Source organism: Phyllobates terribilis, unplaced genomic scaffold (assembly GCF_046119375.1).
Source record: "Phyllobates terribilis strain yellow unplaced genomic scaffold, ASM4611937v1 Scaffold_11__3_contigs__length_659146591, whole genome shotgun sequence".
Lineage (NCBI taxonomy): Eukaryota > Metazoa > Chordata > Amphibia > Anura > Dendrobatidae > Phyllobates > Phyllobates terribilis.
The window spans coordinates 463,176,070-463,195,557 of NW_027362771.1; positions in this window are offsets into that span (position 1 = coordinate 463,176,070).

Consider the following 19,488-nt stretch of genomic DNA (forward strand, 5'->3'; position numbering starts at 1 on the left):
CCAGCCAAATTTATGCTCCAAAATCAAATACTGCTCCTTCTCATCCATGCCATGCTGTGTGATCAGACAGTAGTTTCCGACCACATACATTGTTGTATTCAGTAGAAATTGCAGAACAAATTGTGGTGTCTATTTTCTCCTTTTACCCTTGTAAAAATGAAAAATATATAGGCTATAGCAACATCTTAGTAATGAAAAAACAAAAGTTTTTCTTTTTTTTTCTAGTTTGTATTGATTCCTATGAAGCACCTAAAGGTTTAACCAACTTTCTGAATGCAATTTTGAATACGTTGAGAGGTGCAGACTTTAAAATAGGGTCTTGTTTTCTGACATATAGGCCTCTCAAAATCACTTTAAAAGTGAAATATTTCTTCAAAATATAGATTTTGTAAATTTCTTCGAAAAAAAAAAAAAAATGCTCAACTTTTAACCCTTCTAACATCCTAACCAGAAAAGTTGTTTCATGAATCATGCTTTTGACAAGTTAACAAGGTAAATATTATTTATTAACTATTTTACGTAATACGACTATTAAAATGGTATGACTGTTTAAAGGGCATAAAAATTTAAAGTTCAAAATTTGTGAATTTTTCAAAATTGTTGTCAAATTTTGATATTTTCATAAATAAAAAAAAATCACATCAATTTAAATTTTCTAATATCTGGAAGTACAATATGTCTCGAAAAAATATTCCCCAAATCACTTTGATATATGGAAACATTCCATGGTTATTACAACATAAAGTAACACTGGTCAGATTTGAAAAATTTGGACTGGTCAGGAAGGTGAAAACAGGCTTTGCAGTTAAGGGGTTGAACATCCTTTTTTTTGTAAAAGGCTAAGTGCCCACGATGCAGAAATGCTCCGGATTTTTCCTGAGCATTTTTGCATCTCCCTGGCAGAAAAAACGCATGCGGATTTTACATGCATTTTTCCTGCCAGGGACAAGCGGAAGTGAAGCATTTTGATCATGCGATTTCGCATGCGGGTTGTCAAGCGCTTTCCAAGCGATTTTAGCATCGCTTGGAAAGTGCTTGACAACTTGGTCACACTATATAAATCCATGCAACCGGCATGGATTTATATATTGTGACCAAGTTAGTTAAAAAAAAGAATAAAAATAGTAAAAAATAAAAAAAAACATATACTCACCTTCCGATGGCCTCGGTCTCCTTCTCCGATGTGTCCAGGCTTCCCAGTGTCTCGCGGTTGTGTAAAAGGACCTTATATGAGGTCATTTAGTTATGTGACAGGTCACGCGACCGCCGACGGCAGCGGTCGCGTGACCCATCACATGACTAAATGACATCATGGCAGGTCCTTTTAGACAATTGCGAGCTGCCGAGGAGCCAGGACGCATAGCTATGGAGACCGGGGGCCATCAGAAGGTGAGTATAATGTATATTTTTTATTTTAATTCTTTTTTTTTACAGGTACTATAGTACCCGGGTCTGGAGGAGTGTCTCCTCTTCTCCAGACCCGGGTACCATCCGCGCATTGAATCGCTTAATATCCGCTTGTGCACATGTAGTCATGCGGATATTAAGCAATTCAATGCAAGTCACTGGCGGCGAAAACGCCATGATTGCGCAAAATAATTGGTAGTGCTGCGGATTTTTCCGCAATGATAATCCGCAGCGGAAATTTCGCAGCATGTGCACAGCACATGGGGATTATCATTGGGGAACATTGCAGACCTTCTACCAAGCGTTTTTTAAGCATTTCTGCAACGTAATTGCCACTGCGGAAACACTTAAAAAACGCATAGTGGGCACACAGCCTTACTTTATCATATAATAAGATGATCACTTGCTACTTGGCTCAATATAAATGTAGCAATTAAATGAAATATTTGAGAAGGAGTTTTGTGAGAATGAATTTTACAATTTTCTACAGAGCTGTTACAAATATATACCTGTGACTTGGAGACAGGTAACTGGTAGTTCCTGGACCTCAATGAGATATTATACATGGGCCCCTCCTACAATGTGCTGCTATGGCTGTTACAGGGAGCCACATAATAGGCACCAGGACCTCACTATAACTGATGCTTCTGACTACTTTGTACCTGCTCTCCTGCAAGTGAGCAGAACATCCCCACTCCGACATATAAATATAGTTTCGCAGATTTGATGCTGCATTCCAGTTTTTTTTATAGGTAATTCCTAATAAAACCTTAATATCTTGCAATTTTTACATTATTCTATTGCAAAGAATAAAATATTGTAGTTGTGTTATAAAATATAGCTATGTGATAGGATTATTGTATGTTACAATGCTAATTAGATGCTCACATCTGCAATGTAAAGCAGTGGAAAAGTAGAGTTTCCCTTCCATACATCAGGTGCACGCCATGTAACAACAGCAGCAGCGAGTGGAAATCATGCACATTTGTCATTCCTTGGCACTCGGTGACAGTTCTGACAATTCATTAGGCTCGGCAGAAAAGAGGTTTAGAGGTATTGGAGAGATCTTAGGTAGTGTCGTTGCTCTTACACTGCTCAGAATAAGTACACTGGATGTGATTTTAGTAATAGACCCAACATTCACATTACAGGCAGCAGGGCATATTATGTACTGGTAGATGATAGGGTTCTTAAGCATTGGATGCACGGGAAATCCAGCTGTTTTAAGTCCTGTGTGGCACCCAGCTTGGCTGGATATCTCTATACAGCATGCCACTATTGTGTTAATTTGCTAAATGGACAGTTTTCACCCAGGAATGTTCCTCTCATTTTGTTCGGCCTCGGTGAACACCCATGAACCGTAGCATTAGATTAACAGTGCATTTCTGCCGCAGAGTCCCACAACACAATGTGACTGCCATGTGCTGCTGTGCAGACTGTATGTGGCCCTGAGTGGATTCAATCCACCTCCTGACACAGCCAATGAGTCAAATAGATGGGAAAGAAAATCAGTGAGCACAAGGCAAGCAAAGACTGATGAAGGGCAAAGAAAGGTTGGAAAGATGATGGGAGTACAGGAAATAGGAATAAAAGGCCTGTTGGTGCTGCACTTTAGGCTGAATTGCATTTTTAAGATTTACTTTTATAGTTTAATGCGAAACGAAGAATATGTATTGCCGCACAGCAATATTGTTCAAGAGTACTAAAATATTTGTAAAATATTTCCTTGCTACATATGCCTGGCTTGGTGTAAGTAAAATACATTTGTGTATTATAGTAGATTAATTTGAACCAACCTAATAAGCTAAATCGTATTTTTTTGGAGATTGTCGTTAAAGCGGGTGAAAATCACAAGGAATAGAAGATGAATCATTTTATCTTTTTACGTTTCTTTTAATGGAATGGCTAGTTATTTGATAGACTTCGCACAGCATTGTTTCTGCTTGTACATATATTTATATTGTTCATGCTATGTTATCTACATATAGCCTTCTGTTTGCAGGTCATCTGGATTGAGGGGTATGCTATAATAGGTGGCATCACAAGATAATATTGCTGTACATGGCTGTGGGACTAAGAGTCTTCTTGGCTGTCAGTTAGAGGTGGATCATCATGCTTTTTGGAACTTGTGCTAGGTGATGGGGCTGCGCTAGGACCAATGCGTATTGGAAATGTAGAACAGTGGTCTTGGTTATTTGGAGAAGAGGTGGAGGACTGGAGGCTTGAAACAACTTGCTTAATGGGGGGCATGATGCACAGTCTGAGAAGAAGCTATAGTTATGGCCGAATAGGACCAATAGGATCAGGTTATACAGCCGTCAGGAGCATTCAAACTAGATTTAATTGACTAAATCAATGTCATGCTTATTTGGGTCTCAACTATCTATAATCAGGCTATACCACTGTAAACCTGATCCTATTGGTCTATACCAATATTATGACCATTGCGGTGTATGTGTTATCACCAGACCAAGGTGATATTTTAATTGTTGTCTATTTTAAGTCATATTATTAAAAGTTATGTTTTATGTATAGTTAACCTCACTTGTTGCTGATACCACCCTTGAAATTTTTCCAGAAATTTAAGTATTTCTCCAAGAAAATTATTACAATTACACGTTTTGTTATACACATGTTTATTTCATTTGTGAGTAATGGAACAACACAAAAAAACTGTTGGGAGAAGACATCCTTCAAATGTGAGAGACCAGTTTGCAGAAGAAGAGTGGCCAAAATTCCAGTTGAGAGGTGTAAGAAGCTTGTTGATGGTTATACAGTAGGAAGCGATTGGAATTATTTATTTCAAAGGGTGCAATACAATATTAAGTTCAGGGTGCCAACAATTTTGTCTGGCCCATTTTTACCATTTTGTGTGAAATTATATCCAATTCTTTTTTTTTGTGTTGCTCAAATACACACAAAGGAAAAAAAAAACTTGTGTATAACAAAACATGTGTAATTGCAATAATCTTATGGGAGAAATATTTCATTTTCTGGAACAATTTCAAGAGTGCAAACACTTTCAGCCATGTGAAAAGAAAAAAACCCGTTGAAGCTGGTAATAAGAAGCGCTAGGATGTCAAAATGGGGGGCAAACAATCCATGAGCTAAAATTAGAAAGTAAGCCAAAGCAGCTCACCAGTAACCCCAAAGGGGTGCAATGTGGAAAATGCAAAAGGTAAAAGCTGGTGATAAAAAGCGCTAAGGCATATAGATCACCTGATGAAGACGGCTTGCATGCCGTCGAAACGCGTTGTGTTTTTACAAGGACTTTAATAAAGGTAATAATTGCCTAATTTTATATGCCTTAGCGCTTTTTATCACCAGCTTTTACCTTTTGCATTTTCAACACTTTCAGCCATGACTGAATATGAATATTTACCCATTGTCAAGGATGCCAACTTGACTTTATATTTTTCTGGACAGCTTATCAATAAATCACGGTCAGACAATATTTTTTGTGGACACATAGGAAAACCGTAATAAATCATTATGATTATAAGTGATACATCTCTACACCTCATAATTCTGATATGAAGAAACTGTGAAATGATGATAATTAATCAAAATAATCTGTAGACGTTTCTTCAGCCTGAAAAAAATCACGGATGCCTCAAATTTTCTTTACGGACAGTTAAAAAAAGCGCTCTATTTTTATGGACTGACCAGGAATTTCTGAACAATTGGCAACCACACCCATTGTAATGGCGTGAGGTTCCAAAGGAAATGGTTTGCTGCTTTACTGAGAAAGATCTGGAGTTTTGTCAGAGAAGAAGACATTGACCTTGTCTGGGGCTAAGAGATACTGGTCAGGGAAGATGGTGGCTTACGACCCTCTGTGCAGACTGCTACCCAAGCCATATGGGTGATTTGCACTGGAAGAACCTGATTTGAATGTGAAGAAAACACCAGACTAGGCGGACCAAAGGAGTGGTAACCTGTTCTATGCAGTTATTCGGGGGAGGCTGCAAATGGGTTCTTGGAGACCTTGAACCTTCATGCCTGAGTCCCCAATCACTCTTAGTCTACCTCTGACCAACACAGTGGTTAATGATTGAATAAGGATACCTTGAGTTCAGTAGTAGCTTAAAGTGAATATCTTACAAAAAAAAAATAAAAAAGAATATATATATTTATTGACAACACTGTATACATGCTATACATGTGCCAATACAGGAGCCACTATGCAGCAGCAAGTACAGAGCTACAGTGACTCCTTGTGCCCCATGTAGACCTTATGCATATTTTTCTTTTATCTTTATGGACTCTAATGCGCCAAAGTATTACCGAGTCACTATAAGCTTTTCTGCATTAAGATATTATTACTGCCTTTACATCACCGTGTGATGAAGATTATTTGTTGTTATCTTACACAAATCTTTTATTTGCTGTATAAAATCTCCTTGATAAGAGTATGCAGAATTACAATTCTTTCTAGTATCTCTAGGTTACGTTTTGAATTAAATACACAAGTTAAATGTTGTAAAATGCTTACTGAACACGCTCATATAGTGAACCAATGGCTAGACATCATGTTGAATTAAAGACCAAAAACTCAGTCATTGACAAAAAATCTCCCAATCCTTTGTCTCCCTAATTAATTATGATGACCTTCGCACTGAGCTTAGAGCTTATGATTTAGGAATGCAGAACTTGGCAATAGATATATTGAGAACCACCTGAAACATTCTTCCTAAACTCCAATTCAATATAACACTTAAATTAAAATGCCAGCGAGAGCACCTTCAGTGCTACTGTATGATGATAAAAGGTGGGGAAATCATTTTAGTTAATTAACAGAGTAGATATAGTGCTGACATGAGTTATATGTGCTGGGTTATATCATGAATCTCGATAGACATTGTGATGTCATTTTATTCGCCAACCTTCGATGTGATCTTCTAAGCCTCCTCCATTAAATAATTGTAATGAGAAAGTCGCTGATATCTTTAAATATATCATTAAGTAATGCTTATACCACAAGGACTCGATGGCCAAGATATATCCAAAGCTGCTGCTCTGCATGGATAATATCTAAAACAATTTCATCTAGATGGTAATAATTCTCACTACTTTCAGCCAGAATTAAGAAACAGCTATACCACAGTGTTATAAGAAATAGCTGCCTATTTTCAAAAAGTTTTAATTTGCAATAGTAACTAATACAATGGCTGATGCAGAATACCACTGACGTCAAAGACTTAATTCATGTCGGACAACACAAATTCTAACATGAGTCAGGGACATTATTCTGAAATATATAGCCTGGTCTCCCATTTATATGATCTCTTGTGCTCCTGGAAAATAGCCGAGGCTTGTAAAGATGTAAAATAAAACTAAACTAAAGGAGTTCCAGTCTTATTAAGTGATGGCATATGACTAAGATATGCCAACATTTTATAATCAATGGAACTCTGACCTCAGAGACATGGCAAATCCTAAGAATAAAGGGGCAACAGGCATGATTTAAAGGGAATCTGTCAGTAGGTTTTGGAAACTTAATCTTTTAAAGCAGCATGAGGTAAGGGCCGAGACACAGATTTCAGCGATGTGTCACTTTTTATTTAAGTGGTGAAAAAAAATTCCAAAGTTTGGTAAAAAAAAAAAAAAGACGCCATTTTCCGAGACCCGCAGCGTCTCCATTTTTCGTGATCTGGGGCCAGGTTAGGGCTTATTTTTTGTGCCCTGGGCTTACGTTTCTATTGATACCATTTTGGGGTAGATCCGATGTTTTGATCGACCGTTATTGCCTTTTATTGCAATATAGCAGCAACCAAAAAAACGTAATTCTGGCGTTTGGAATTTTTTTCTCGTTACGCCATGTACCGATCGTATTAATTATTTTTTTATATTGATAGATTGGACGATTCTGAACGCGGCGATACCAAATATGTGTATGTGGGGTTTATTTTTTATTATTTTATTTTGAATGGGGCAAAAGGGAGGTGATTTAAACTTTTATATATATATATATATATTTTTATATTTTTTAAAACATTTTTTTTACATTTTTTGCATGCTTTAATAGTCTCAATAGGAGACTAAAAGCAGCAACTGTCCAATCGCCTCTGCTACATAGAGGTGATGAGCATATCACCTCTATGTAGCAGAAATGCTCCTGTGCTATGAGCGCCGACCATTAGGTGGCTCTCATAGCAATCTTTACATGACAACCACTGGGGTCTGCTGCAGACCCAGGGTTGTCATGCCCACCCATCAGTGACCCGCGATCACGTGACGAGGTCACCAATGGGCAGGGTAAGTGACGCGCTTCCGGTGCGGCGCTGTTAAATGCCGCTGTCAGAGATTGACAGTGGCATTTAACTAGTTAACAGCCGCGGGTGGATCGCGATTCCACCCGCGGCTGTTGCAGGCACATGTCAGCTGTAATAATCAGCTGACATGTGCTCGGTTCAGTGCGGGTTCAGCGCCGGAGCCCCCGCTGAACCGGCCTTTCCGACGTGGTGCGTATTATTACTGACCACGTTGGAAAGGGGTTAAGTGGATTTGTGAACATAGCTGGGATGCCATTGTGCAACAAAATACAGTGAAGGAGAAGCAGTGCTAAACTAACGCTAATAATGTATGTAAAGCGCTGTGGAATATGATGGCGCCATATAAGCAAAGCTGAAAAAATAATATAAAATAATAAATATTAACGCTGCAGCTACATCAGTCTCTGCATTAGTGGAGATTACAGGGGTCGGCCATTGACCATTCAAAAAGTCATGGTAAGTCCTAATAAACAAAGAGGTCCCGCATTAGACATAATTCCCTGTAATTCAGAATACCCAATAATCTGAAATCTAACAGAAAGTAGTGTCAATTATAGTTTAGAAACCACTTGATTATGGTCTCACCTTGTTGATGATGTTGACAATATAGAAGTGGTGCGTCCATATTCTTGTTACCTCTTGGATACCGGTCTGATGCCTCTCACCCAGCCAAACCAGAACTCATACTTTGCAGTGATGAGGGGCAGTACCCCGAAACACAGTGTCTGCAAATTGAGTTTCTGGTTCTGGCTCATATCCTAAGTCATGTGATAAGGCTCGTTAAAGGGTCACTATTGACTTTTAGGATTGCTACTTCCTGTAGGTAGCAATAGAGTTCTGGTCCTCTTCCTCTTTGAAGAGACCATTTTCATATTCTTGTTAAGACACTACGTGAAAATTACAATTTCCAGGAAAAACTGTTTGCCTTCTTTTACTGTCCACTACATCAAAATGGCACTTGTGAAATCTCCCTCAATATTTCATAACTTTATTACTTTGTCTCATTTGATACGCTGCAGGACGCAGGCGTTGTTACATACTGTAACACTTATTCAAGTTAAATAGGGGGACAATTTAACATACAGTCATATGAAAAAGTTTGGGCACCCCTATTAATCTTAAGCTTAATGTTTTATAAAAATTGGTGTTTTTGCAACAGCTATTTCAGTTTGATATATGTAATAACTGTTGGACACAGTAATGTTTCTGCCTTGAAATGAGGTTTATTGTACTAACAGAAAATGTGCAATCTGCATTCAAACAAAATTTGACAGGTGCATAAGTATGGGCACCCCACCAGAAAAATGACATTAATATTTAGTAGATCCTCCTTTTGCAAAAATAACAGCCTCTAGTCGCTTCCTGTAGCTTTTAATGAGTTCCTGGATGAAGGATGAAGGTATTTTTGACCATTCCTCTTTACAAAATAATTCCAGTTCAGTAAAGTTTGATGGTCGCCGAGCATGGACAGCCCTCTTCAAATGATCCCACAGATGTTCAATGATATTCAGGTCTGGGGACTGGGATGGCCATTCCAGAACATTGTAATTGTTCCTCTGCATGAATGCCGGAGTAGATTTGGAGCGGTGTTTTGGATCATTGTCTTGCTGAAAGATCCATCCCCTGCGTAACTTCAACTTTATCACTGATTCTTGAACATTATTGTCAAGAATCTGCTGATACTGAGTGGAATCCATGCATCCCTCAACTTTAACAAGATTCCCAGTGCCGGCATTGGCCACACAGCCCCAAAGCATGATGGAACCTCCACCAAATTTTACTGTGGGTAGCAAGTGTTTTTCTTGGAATGTTGTGTTTTTTTGCCGCCATGCATAACGCCTTTTTGTATGACCAAACAACTCAATCTTGGTTTCATCAGTCCACAGGACCTTCTTCCAAAAATAAATTGGCTTCTCCAAATGTGCTTTTGCATACCTCAGCCGACTGTTTGTGGCGTGCTTGCAGAAACGGCTGCTTTCGCATCACTCTCCCATACAGCTTCTCCTTGTGCAAAATGCGTTGTATAGTTGACCGATGCACAGTGACACCATCTGCAGCAAGTTGATGCTGCAGCTCTCTGGAGGTGGTCTGAGGATTGTCCTTGACTGTCCTTGACTGATCTCACCATTCTTCTTCTCTGCCTTTCTGATGTTTTTCTTGGCCTGCCACTTCTGGCCTTAACAAGAACTGTCCCTGTGTTCTTCCATTTCATTACTATGTTCCTCACAGTGGAAACTGACTGGTTAAATCTCAGAGACAGCTTTTTGTATCCTTCCCCTGAACAACTATGTTGAATAATCTTTGTTTTCAGATCATTTGACAGTTGTTTTGAGGAGCCCATCATGCCACTCTTCAGAGGAGGTTCAAACAGGAGAACAACTTGCAAGTGGCCACTTTAAGTCGCTTTTCTCATGATTGCATACACCTGGCTATGAAGTTCAAAGCTCAATGAGGTTACAAAACCAAAAAAAGTGCTTTAGTAAGTCAGTAAAAAGTAGGTAGGAGTATTTAAAACAAGAAAATGATAAGGGTGCCCATACTTATGCACCTGTCAAATTTTGTTTGAATGCAGATTGCACATTTTCTGTTAGCACAATAAACCTCATTTCAAGGCAGAAACATTACTGTGTCCAACAGTTATTACATACATCAAACTGAAATAGCTGTTGAAAAAACACCAATTTTTCTAAAACATTAAGCTTAAGATTAATAGGGGTGCCCAAACTTTTTCATATGACTGTATAGTTGCTGCGTGAGGACCCAGCAACTATAGAGCTGAGAGCTGCTTTTTGCAGCATTCCTTTACTTTGGCCATAGGTCCTCATGCAACTGAAATAGCTTTAGTCCAAGTGCTTGTTGGCCTACAGGTATCTCTCCTGATTCAGCAAAGTGTTCATGTGTTTCAACAGGGGAAGGAAAGTAGACAGACAGGCTCATCTTGCATTTATTTAACTCCACAGAAAAAAAAGAAGACCAGAATCTATGCTTTATTAACATAAGAGAGCTAAAAGGCCCACAGAGCCTCCCTATGTACAAAGATAGTCAGCCTGTCCCACTGAAATTAGAGGGTTTACCAACTGTTAATATGTATGGGATCCATAAAAGTAGTGTGTGTTAGAGCTCATTCAGACGTAAGGTTTATCCATGTCTTTCATTGATAGTACTCATACCTGTTATAGTATATAGGACTGTTCACATTATGAATAGTGTTGAGCGAGCACTAAAATGCTCGGGTGCTCGAAGCTCGGGCCGAGCTCGCCATGATACTCGGGTGCTCGACCCGAGCAACGACCCCAATGTTAGTCTATGGGAGACCCGAGCATTTTTGCGGCGGCACCCCCGGCAGTTTGTAGAAAGCCTAAAAAGTGCCCAAAACGATAGTGACAGTGCTCAAAAGACTTGGGGACAGCATGGGCATCGCCCCAGGAAGCATTTCTGACCCACAGGTCACTGCTGTCAACAACGTGGTCAGAGGTATTAAGCCACTTTAACGGGCTCACAATAAAACGTTCAAAAACTAAACTGAAACGGTTTTTCTGTGAAATATGTTAAGGAACTTCCTTTCCAGGGTAAAGACTTGTGTATAAGGTAAAATAAATAACCAAAAACAAAAATACTCCTCCACACCTTGGGCTATGTTCACAAGTAGCATTTTTTATGCGTTTTTGCACTTTTGTATTGCTTTCAACCGTGACAAATGCATTCACCGGGAAATGTCATTTTAACATTTTACAATCTTATCTGGCCATGTGCTGTGTGACACATACATACAGTGCTGAAAAGACATGAGAACAGCATTGGGAAGACCCCTGGAAGATTCTCTGACACCCAGGTCACTGCCTAAAAGTGTGCCCATCAGAAGTGATCCTTTCCGCATCAGAAGATGCAGACTTGCAACTATCCCCATGCAATTCCTTGTCCCAGGGCAGTGTTCAATTGTACCTCCCCCATTCCTTGCAATGCAAGCGCAAGTATGCAGCCTGCCACCCACCCACCCCCAGGCTGCAATACCATACTGCTAGCTTGCTTGCACTTGAAATGGGGCCTTTTAGTTTGGAGGAGGCCGAAGCTTGCCAATACCTCAAGGCTGCTTCGGCAGCGAGGTATCCATACTCAGTCACCAGCCGCACGGCAGCCGGGTGTCCACGCTCGGTCCCCAGCCGCCAGGGGGCGGCCGGGTGTCCATACGCGGTCCCCAGCCGCCCCACGGCCGAGTGTCCACACACGGTCCCCAGCCACCTGGGGCGGCCGGGTGTCCATAAACGGTCCCCAGCCGCCCCTATTTCTCCTTGGAACATCCCCCCAAGGAGATCTCATGATGATGATGATAGAAGTTAGCATCTGCTTTGTTTTCTTGGAATGCAAGCGTAAGTGTGCAACCTGACACCCACCCAACCCCAGGCTGCAATACCATACTGCTAGCTTGCTTGCACTTGAAATGGGACCTTTTAGGCATGTGGAGGCAGACACCGGCCACCATGTCATGGCTGCATCGGCGGCCTGGTATCCATACTCAGTCCCCAGCTGCCCGGCGGCCGGGTGTCCACGCTCGGTCCCCAGCCGCCAGGGGGCGGCCGTGTGTCCATACTCGGTCCCCAGCCGACCCACGGCCGGGTGTCCACACACGATCCCCATCCGCTTAGGGGCGGCCGGGTGTCCTTAAACGGTCCCCAGCCGCCCCTATTTCTCCTTCGAACGTCCCCCCACACATTTCTTAGCCCGGCCTGCTTTAGGGAAGCATTGGACGAGCCCACCAGAGAACCAGAGTCCTCCGGTGGGCCCTGGCTTCTCCATCAGGGGATTTGAAAATGCCAAGGTGAGGAGCATGATGATGATGATAGAAGTTAGCATCTGCTTTGTTTTCTTGGAATGCAAGCGCATGTAGGTAGTAGTGGCTAGGCCTGAGGTGGTCAGCGTTTTGGCGCATATCCTACCTCCTCCAAGGATTGCTGGATGTTTTCCTGCTACTATCCCAGTTCTATGAATCGCGTTAAAACAAAGCATCAGGTGATGAATGATGGATGAGGTGGTGGCAAATGAGAAAGAGCAGGAGGAACAGGGACCATTCACATCAATATCAGGCCAGTCAACCACACATGTCTAGTAGGATATGTTTCTGTACCAAAAGGAGAGGTTCGGCTACACAGTTATAGGGCATGCAGTGAGTGCAATGCCTAACAAAAATTTCGAGGTACTCCAATGCCCCTTGGAAGTGACATTGAGGTCAGAGGGCCTTAACTAGTGTTGAGCCACCCCCGTAGTGTTCGGGTTCGGTTCGTCGAACACTGGGATGTTCGAGGTACTGTTCGTCGAACTGTTCGTCGAACACCTTAGAACACCGTCGAACACCGTTAAAACCAATGGCAGGCAAACAAAAACACATAGAAACACATAGAAAACACCTTCAAAGGTGTCCAAAAGCTGACAAACTGCTCAGAAGACGCTTTCTTTAAAAAAGCCGGCCGGCAATTCAGCAGCAGCATACACCGGTACCCGACAATTTAGACAAGAAGGAATAGAGCCTCACACATAGATTAGATAGATAGAAACATGTCAGTCACATATATATGAAGTACAGTGACAGTGTTGCTTACTGTACTTGTCATTTAGTGTAAAGGATTTATTAAAAAAAATAATAGTGTTTTCATGCACCGTCTCTTTAAAAAAGCCGGCCGGCAATTCAGCGTCTGTACCCGACAATTTATAACAGACAGAATAGAGCTTCACACATAGATTAGATAGATAGAAACATGTCAGTCACATATATATGAAGTACAGTGATAGTGTTGGTTACTGTACTTGTCATTTAGTATTAAAATAAAGGATTTATTATTAAAAAAAATTGGCGTGGGGTTCCCCTTAATTTTAGTCTCTAGCGGAGGTTAAGCAGACAGCTGGGGCAGATGTTTGAAGCCTGGGAAGGGGGTAATACCCACGGAGCTTCCCAGGCTACTAATATGAGCCCCCAGCTGAATACATAGCCTTTACTAGCTATTAAAATGGGGGACCCCCAAAAAAAATGACGTGGGGTCCCCCCTAATTTAATAGCTAGCAAAGGCTAGGCAGACAGCTGGGGGCTGATATTAATAGCCCAGGAAGGGAGCCATGAATATTGGCCCCCTCCCAGGCTAGAAACACCAGCCGTCAGCCGCCCCAGAAATGGCGTATTCATAGGATGCGCCAATTCTGGCACTTAGCCTCGCTCTTCCACGCTGCCCTGTAGCGGTGGCAGGGGGTAATAGGGTTGGGGTTGATGTCAGCTTATAATGCCAGCTGACATCAAGCCCAGGTTAGTAATGGAGAGGCGTCTATAAGACACCCCCATTACTAACCCCATAGTCAAAGTTAAAAGAAAACACAAACACCCAGAATAAAGTCCTTTAATTGAAATAAAGACACAATCCTTTATTGTTCTAAATTAAACCATACTTACCATCACGCCCATTCCAGCTGAAGCCAACGATCTCCTGCAATAAAAGAAAAATAATAAAGCAACATCATCCTTACCTTTCCATGGTTCCCACGACAGCTTCAGCTCTGCTACATCGAGATGACAGGCAGGACCGCAGCAGAACGCTGCCATCCAGCCTGTCATCCCGCAGACACTGAGAAGCGCAGGCATGCTTGCGCTCTGCAGTGTCTGGCTGTGACGGCATAAAGATGAGACGAGTTCATGTCCAATGAACTCGGCGCACCTCATGCACGTCACTGACAGCGTGGGAAAATTCTCACGCTGAAGCGCTGAGTGCAGGAGAATTCTCCCACGCTGTCAGTGACGTGCATAAGGTGAGCTCATGTCCAATGAACTCAGCTCACCTCCTGCACGTCACTGACAGCGTGGGAGAATTCTCCTGCACTCAGCGCTTCAGCGTGAGAATTCTCCCACGCTGAAGCGCTGAGTGCAGGAGAATTTTCCCACGCTGTCAGTGACGTGCATAAGGTGAGCTCATGTCCAATGAACTCAGCTCACCTCCTGCACGTCACTGACAGCGTGGGAGAATTCTCCTGCACTCAGCGCTTCAGTGTGAGAATTCTCCCACGCTGAAGCGCTGAGTGCAGGAGAATTTTCCCACGCTGTCAGTGACGTGCATGAGGTGAGCCGAGTTCATTGGATATTAACTCGGCTCATCTGGATGCCCTCACAGAGAGACACTGTGGAGCGCAAGCAAGCCTGCGCTTCTCAGTGTCTGCGGGATGACAGGCTGGATGGCAGCGTTCTGCTGCGGTCCAGCCTGTCATCTCGATGTAGCAGAGCTGAAGCTGTCATGGGAACCATGGAAAGGTAAGGATGATGTTGCTTTATTATTTTTCTTTTATTGCAGGAGATCGTTGGCTTCAGCTGGAATGGGTGTGATGGTAAGTATGGTTTAATTTAGAACAATAAAGAATTGTGTGTTTATTTCAATTAAAGGACTTTTTTCTGGGTGTTGTGTTTTTTTTAAATACTTTACTAGAAATTCATGGTGGTCATGTCTAATATTGGCGTGACCCCATGAATTTTGGGCTTAGGGCCAGCTGATAATGCCAAGCTGGCCCTAACCCCTTTATTACCCAGTGAGCCACCGCATCAGGGCCCTGGATGAGTTGGGTACAGCGCCAGAAGATGGCGCTTCTATGAACGCGCCATTTTCCGGGGTGGCTGCGGACTGCAATTTGCAGCGGGGGTGGCCCAGAAAGCTTGGGCCTCCCTGCACTGCGGATTCCAGCCCCCAGCTGCCTAGTTGTACCTGGCTGGACACAAAAACAGGGCGAAGCCCCACGTCAATTTTCTTTAAATTATTTCATGAAATAATTAAGAAAAAAAGGGCTTCCCTATATTGTTGTGTCCGGCCAGGTACAAATAGGCAGCTGGTGGTTGGGGGCAGCCCATTCCTGCCTGCTGTACCGGGCTGGACACAAATATAGTGCGAAGCCCCACGTCAATTTTTTTTTAATTATTTCATGAATTTCCTGAAATAATTTAAAAAAATTGAAGTGGGGCTTCGCACTATATTTATGTCCAGCCAGGTACAGCAGGCAGGAATGGGCTGCCCCCAACCACCAGCTGCCTATTTGTACCTGGCCGGACACAACAATATAGGGAAGGCCTTTTTTTCTTAATTATTTCATGAATTTCATGAAATAATTAAAAAAAATTGAAGTGGGGCTTCGCACTATATTTGTGTCCAGCCAGGTACAGCAAGCAGGAACGGGCTGCCCCCAACCACCAGCTGACTATTTGTATCTGGCCGGACACAACAATATAGGGAAGGCCTTTTTTTCTTAATTATTTCATGAATTTCATGAAATAATTAAAAAAAAAATACGTGGGGCTTCGCCCTATTTTTGTGTCCAGCCAGGTACAACTAGGCAGCTGGGGGCTGGAATCTGCAGCGCAGGGAGGCCCAAGCTTTCTGGGCCCCCCCCGCTGCAAATTGCAGTCCGCAGCCACCCCGGAAAATGGCGCGTTCATAGAAGCGCCATCTTCTGGCGCTGTACCCAACTCATCCAGGGCCCTGGTGCGGTGGCTCACTGGGTAATAAAGGGGTTAGGGCCAGCTTGGTATTATCAGCTGGCCCCAAGCCCAAAATTCATGGGGTCACGCCAGTATTAGACATGACCGCCATGAATTTCTAGTAAAGTATTTAAAAAAAACACAACACCCAGAATAAAGTCCTTTAATTGAAATAAACACACAATTCTTTATTGTTCTAAATTAAACTATACTTACCATCACGCCCATTCCAGCTGAAGCCAACGATCTCCTGCAATAAAAGAAAAATAATAAACCAACCTCATCCTTACCTTTCCATGGTTCCCACGACAGCTTCAGCTCTGCTACATCGAGATGACAGGCTGGACCGCAGCAGAACGCCGCCATCCAGCCTGTCATCCCGCAGACACTGAGAAGAGCAGGCATGCTTGCGCTCCTCAGTGTCTCGCTGTGACGGCATCCAGATGAGCCGAGGTCATGTCCAATGAACTCAGCTCACCTCCTGCACGTCACTGACAGCGTGGGAGAATTCTCCTGCACTCAGCGCTTCAGCGTGAGAATTCTCCCACGCTGTAAGTGACGTGCATGAGGTGAGCCGAGTTCATTGGACATGACCTCGGCTCATCTTTATGCCGTCACAGCCAGACACTGCAGAGCGCAAGCATGCCTGCGCTTCTCAGTGTCTGCGGGATGACAGGCTGGATGGCAGCGTTCTGCTGCGGTCCAGCCTGTCATCTCGATGTAGCAGAGCTGAAGCTGTCGTGGGAACCATGGAAAGGTAAGGATGATGTTGCTTTATTATTTTTCTTTTATTGCAGGAGATCGTTGGCTTCAGCTGGAATGGGCGTGATGGTAAGTATGGTTTAATTTAGAACAATAAAGAATTGTGTCTTTATTTCAATTAAAGGACTTTATTCTGGGTGTTTGTGTTTTTTTTAACTTTGACTATGGGGTTAGTAATGGGGGTGTCTTATAGACGCCTCTCCATTACTAACCTGGGCTTGATGTCAGCTGGCATTATAAGCTGACATCAACCCCAGCCCTATTACCCCCTGCCACCGCTACAGGGCAGCGTGGAAGAGCGAGGCTAAGTGCCAGAATTGGCGCATCCTATGAATGCGCCATTTCTGGGGCGGCTGACGGCTGGTGTTTCTAGCCTGGGAGGGGGCCAATATTCATGGCTCCCTTCCTGGGCTATTAATATCAGCCCCCAGCTGTCTGCCTAGCCTTTGCTAGCTATTAAATTAGGGGGGACCCCACGTCATTTTTTTGGGGGGGGTCCCCCATTTTAATAGCTAGTAAAGGCTATGTATTCAGCTGGGGGCTGATATTAGTAGCCTGGGAAGCTCCGTGGGTATTACCCCCTTCCCAGGCTTCAAACATCTGCCCCAGCTGTCTGCTTAACCTCCGCTAGAGCCTAAAATTAAGGGGAACCCCACGCCAATTTTTTTAATAATAAATCCTTTATTTTAATACTAAATGACAAGTACAGTAACCAACACTATCACTGTACTTCATATATATGTGACTGACATGTTTCTATCTATCTAATCTATGTGTGAAGCTCTATTCTGTCTGTTATAAATTGTCGGGTACAGATGCTGAATTGCCGGCCAGCTTTCTTAAAGAGACGGTGCATGAAAACACTAATATTTTTTTTAATAAATCCTTTACACTAAATGACAAGTACAGTAATCAACACTGTCACTGTACTTCATATATATGTGACTGACATGTTTCTATCTATCTAATCTATGTGTGATTCTCTATTCCTTCTATTCTAAATTGTCGGGTACCGCTGCTGAATTGCCGGCCGGCTTTTTTAAAGAGACAGTGCATGAAAACACTATTATTTTTTTTGATAAATCCTTTACGCTAAATGACAAGTACAGTAAGCAGCACTGTCACTGTACTTCGTATATATGTGGCTGACATGTTTATATCTATCTAATCTATGTGTGAAGCTCTATTCTTTCGGTTCTAAATTGTCGGGTACCGGTGTATGCCGCTGCTGAATTGCCGGCTTTTCATGTTTCACTGTTGGCACTGTTCCCATCGATTTGGGCAATCACTGTAATGCCACAACCACCATGGCTGTGACATTACAGTGAGTGGCAGACAATCCCTGCTTGATTGGTGCTCTAAATAGCACCAGACATGCAGGACACGCTTTTGGTGCATGAACAGTTATCGAACATAACCTCGAACAGCCGAATTTTTCTCAAATCGTTCGGGTTCGTCGAACAACAAGAACACCGCCCAAAACAGCTCGAATTTGAGATTGGCGAACAGTTCTAGTCGAACACCGCTCATCTCTAGCCTTAACTAAACCGTTTTTTCCATTTATAGCAAGTGGGTCTCCTGTGCACTGTTGGCCTAAGCAGTGAATGGAAGGCTTTCCAAAAATTATGAGGAACTGCAATGCCCCTTGAAACAGACGTGGATTACAGCATACTAAAAACCTTCCACCCATTATTTGGGAGTGGGTCTCCCTTAGTGTTCACCTATGCATTGAAAAGCAAAAGCTGACTAAAATCAGGAGGAAATGCAATGCCCGTTGGAAGAATGGTGGAGTTCGCAGTGGAATAAAAAGACAATATCAATGCCCCTTGAAAAAGTGGTGGAGGTCACAGTAGCTTAACAAGATGGTTTTAATGCCCCTTGGAAGAGTGGTGGAGGTCGCAGTGGAATAAAAAGACAATATCAATGCCATTGGGAAAAGTGGTGGAGGTCGCAGTAGCTTAACAAGACGGTTTTAATGCCCCTTGGAAGAGACGTGGAGGTCGCAGTGGAATAAAAAGACAATATCAATGCCCCTGGGAAAAGTGGTGGAGGTCACAGTAGCTTAACAAGACAGTTTTAATGCCCCTTGGAAAAGTGGTGGAGGTCGCATTAGCTTAACAAGATGGTGTTAATGCCCCATGGAAGAGACGTGGAGGTCGCAGTAGCTTAACAAGATGGTTTTAATGCCCCTTGGAAGAGTGGTGGAGGTCACAGTAACTTAACAATACAGCTTTAATGCCCCTTGGAAAAGTGTTGGAGGTCGCAGTAGCTTATCAAGACAGCTTTAATGCCCCTTGGAAAAGTGGTGGAGGTCGCAGTAGCTTAACAAGATGGTTTTAATGCCCCTTGGAAGAGACGTGGAGGTCGCATTAGCTTAACAAGACTGTTTTAATGCCCCTTGGAAGAGACGTGGAGGTCACAGTAGCTTAACAAGATGGCTTTAATGCCCCTTGTTAGAGTGGTGTAGGTCACAGTAGCTTATCAAGACAGTTTTAATGCCCCTTAGAAAAGTGGTGGAGGTCACAGTAGCTTAACAAGACAGCTTTAATG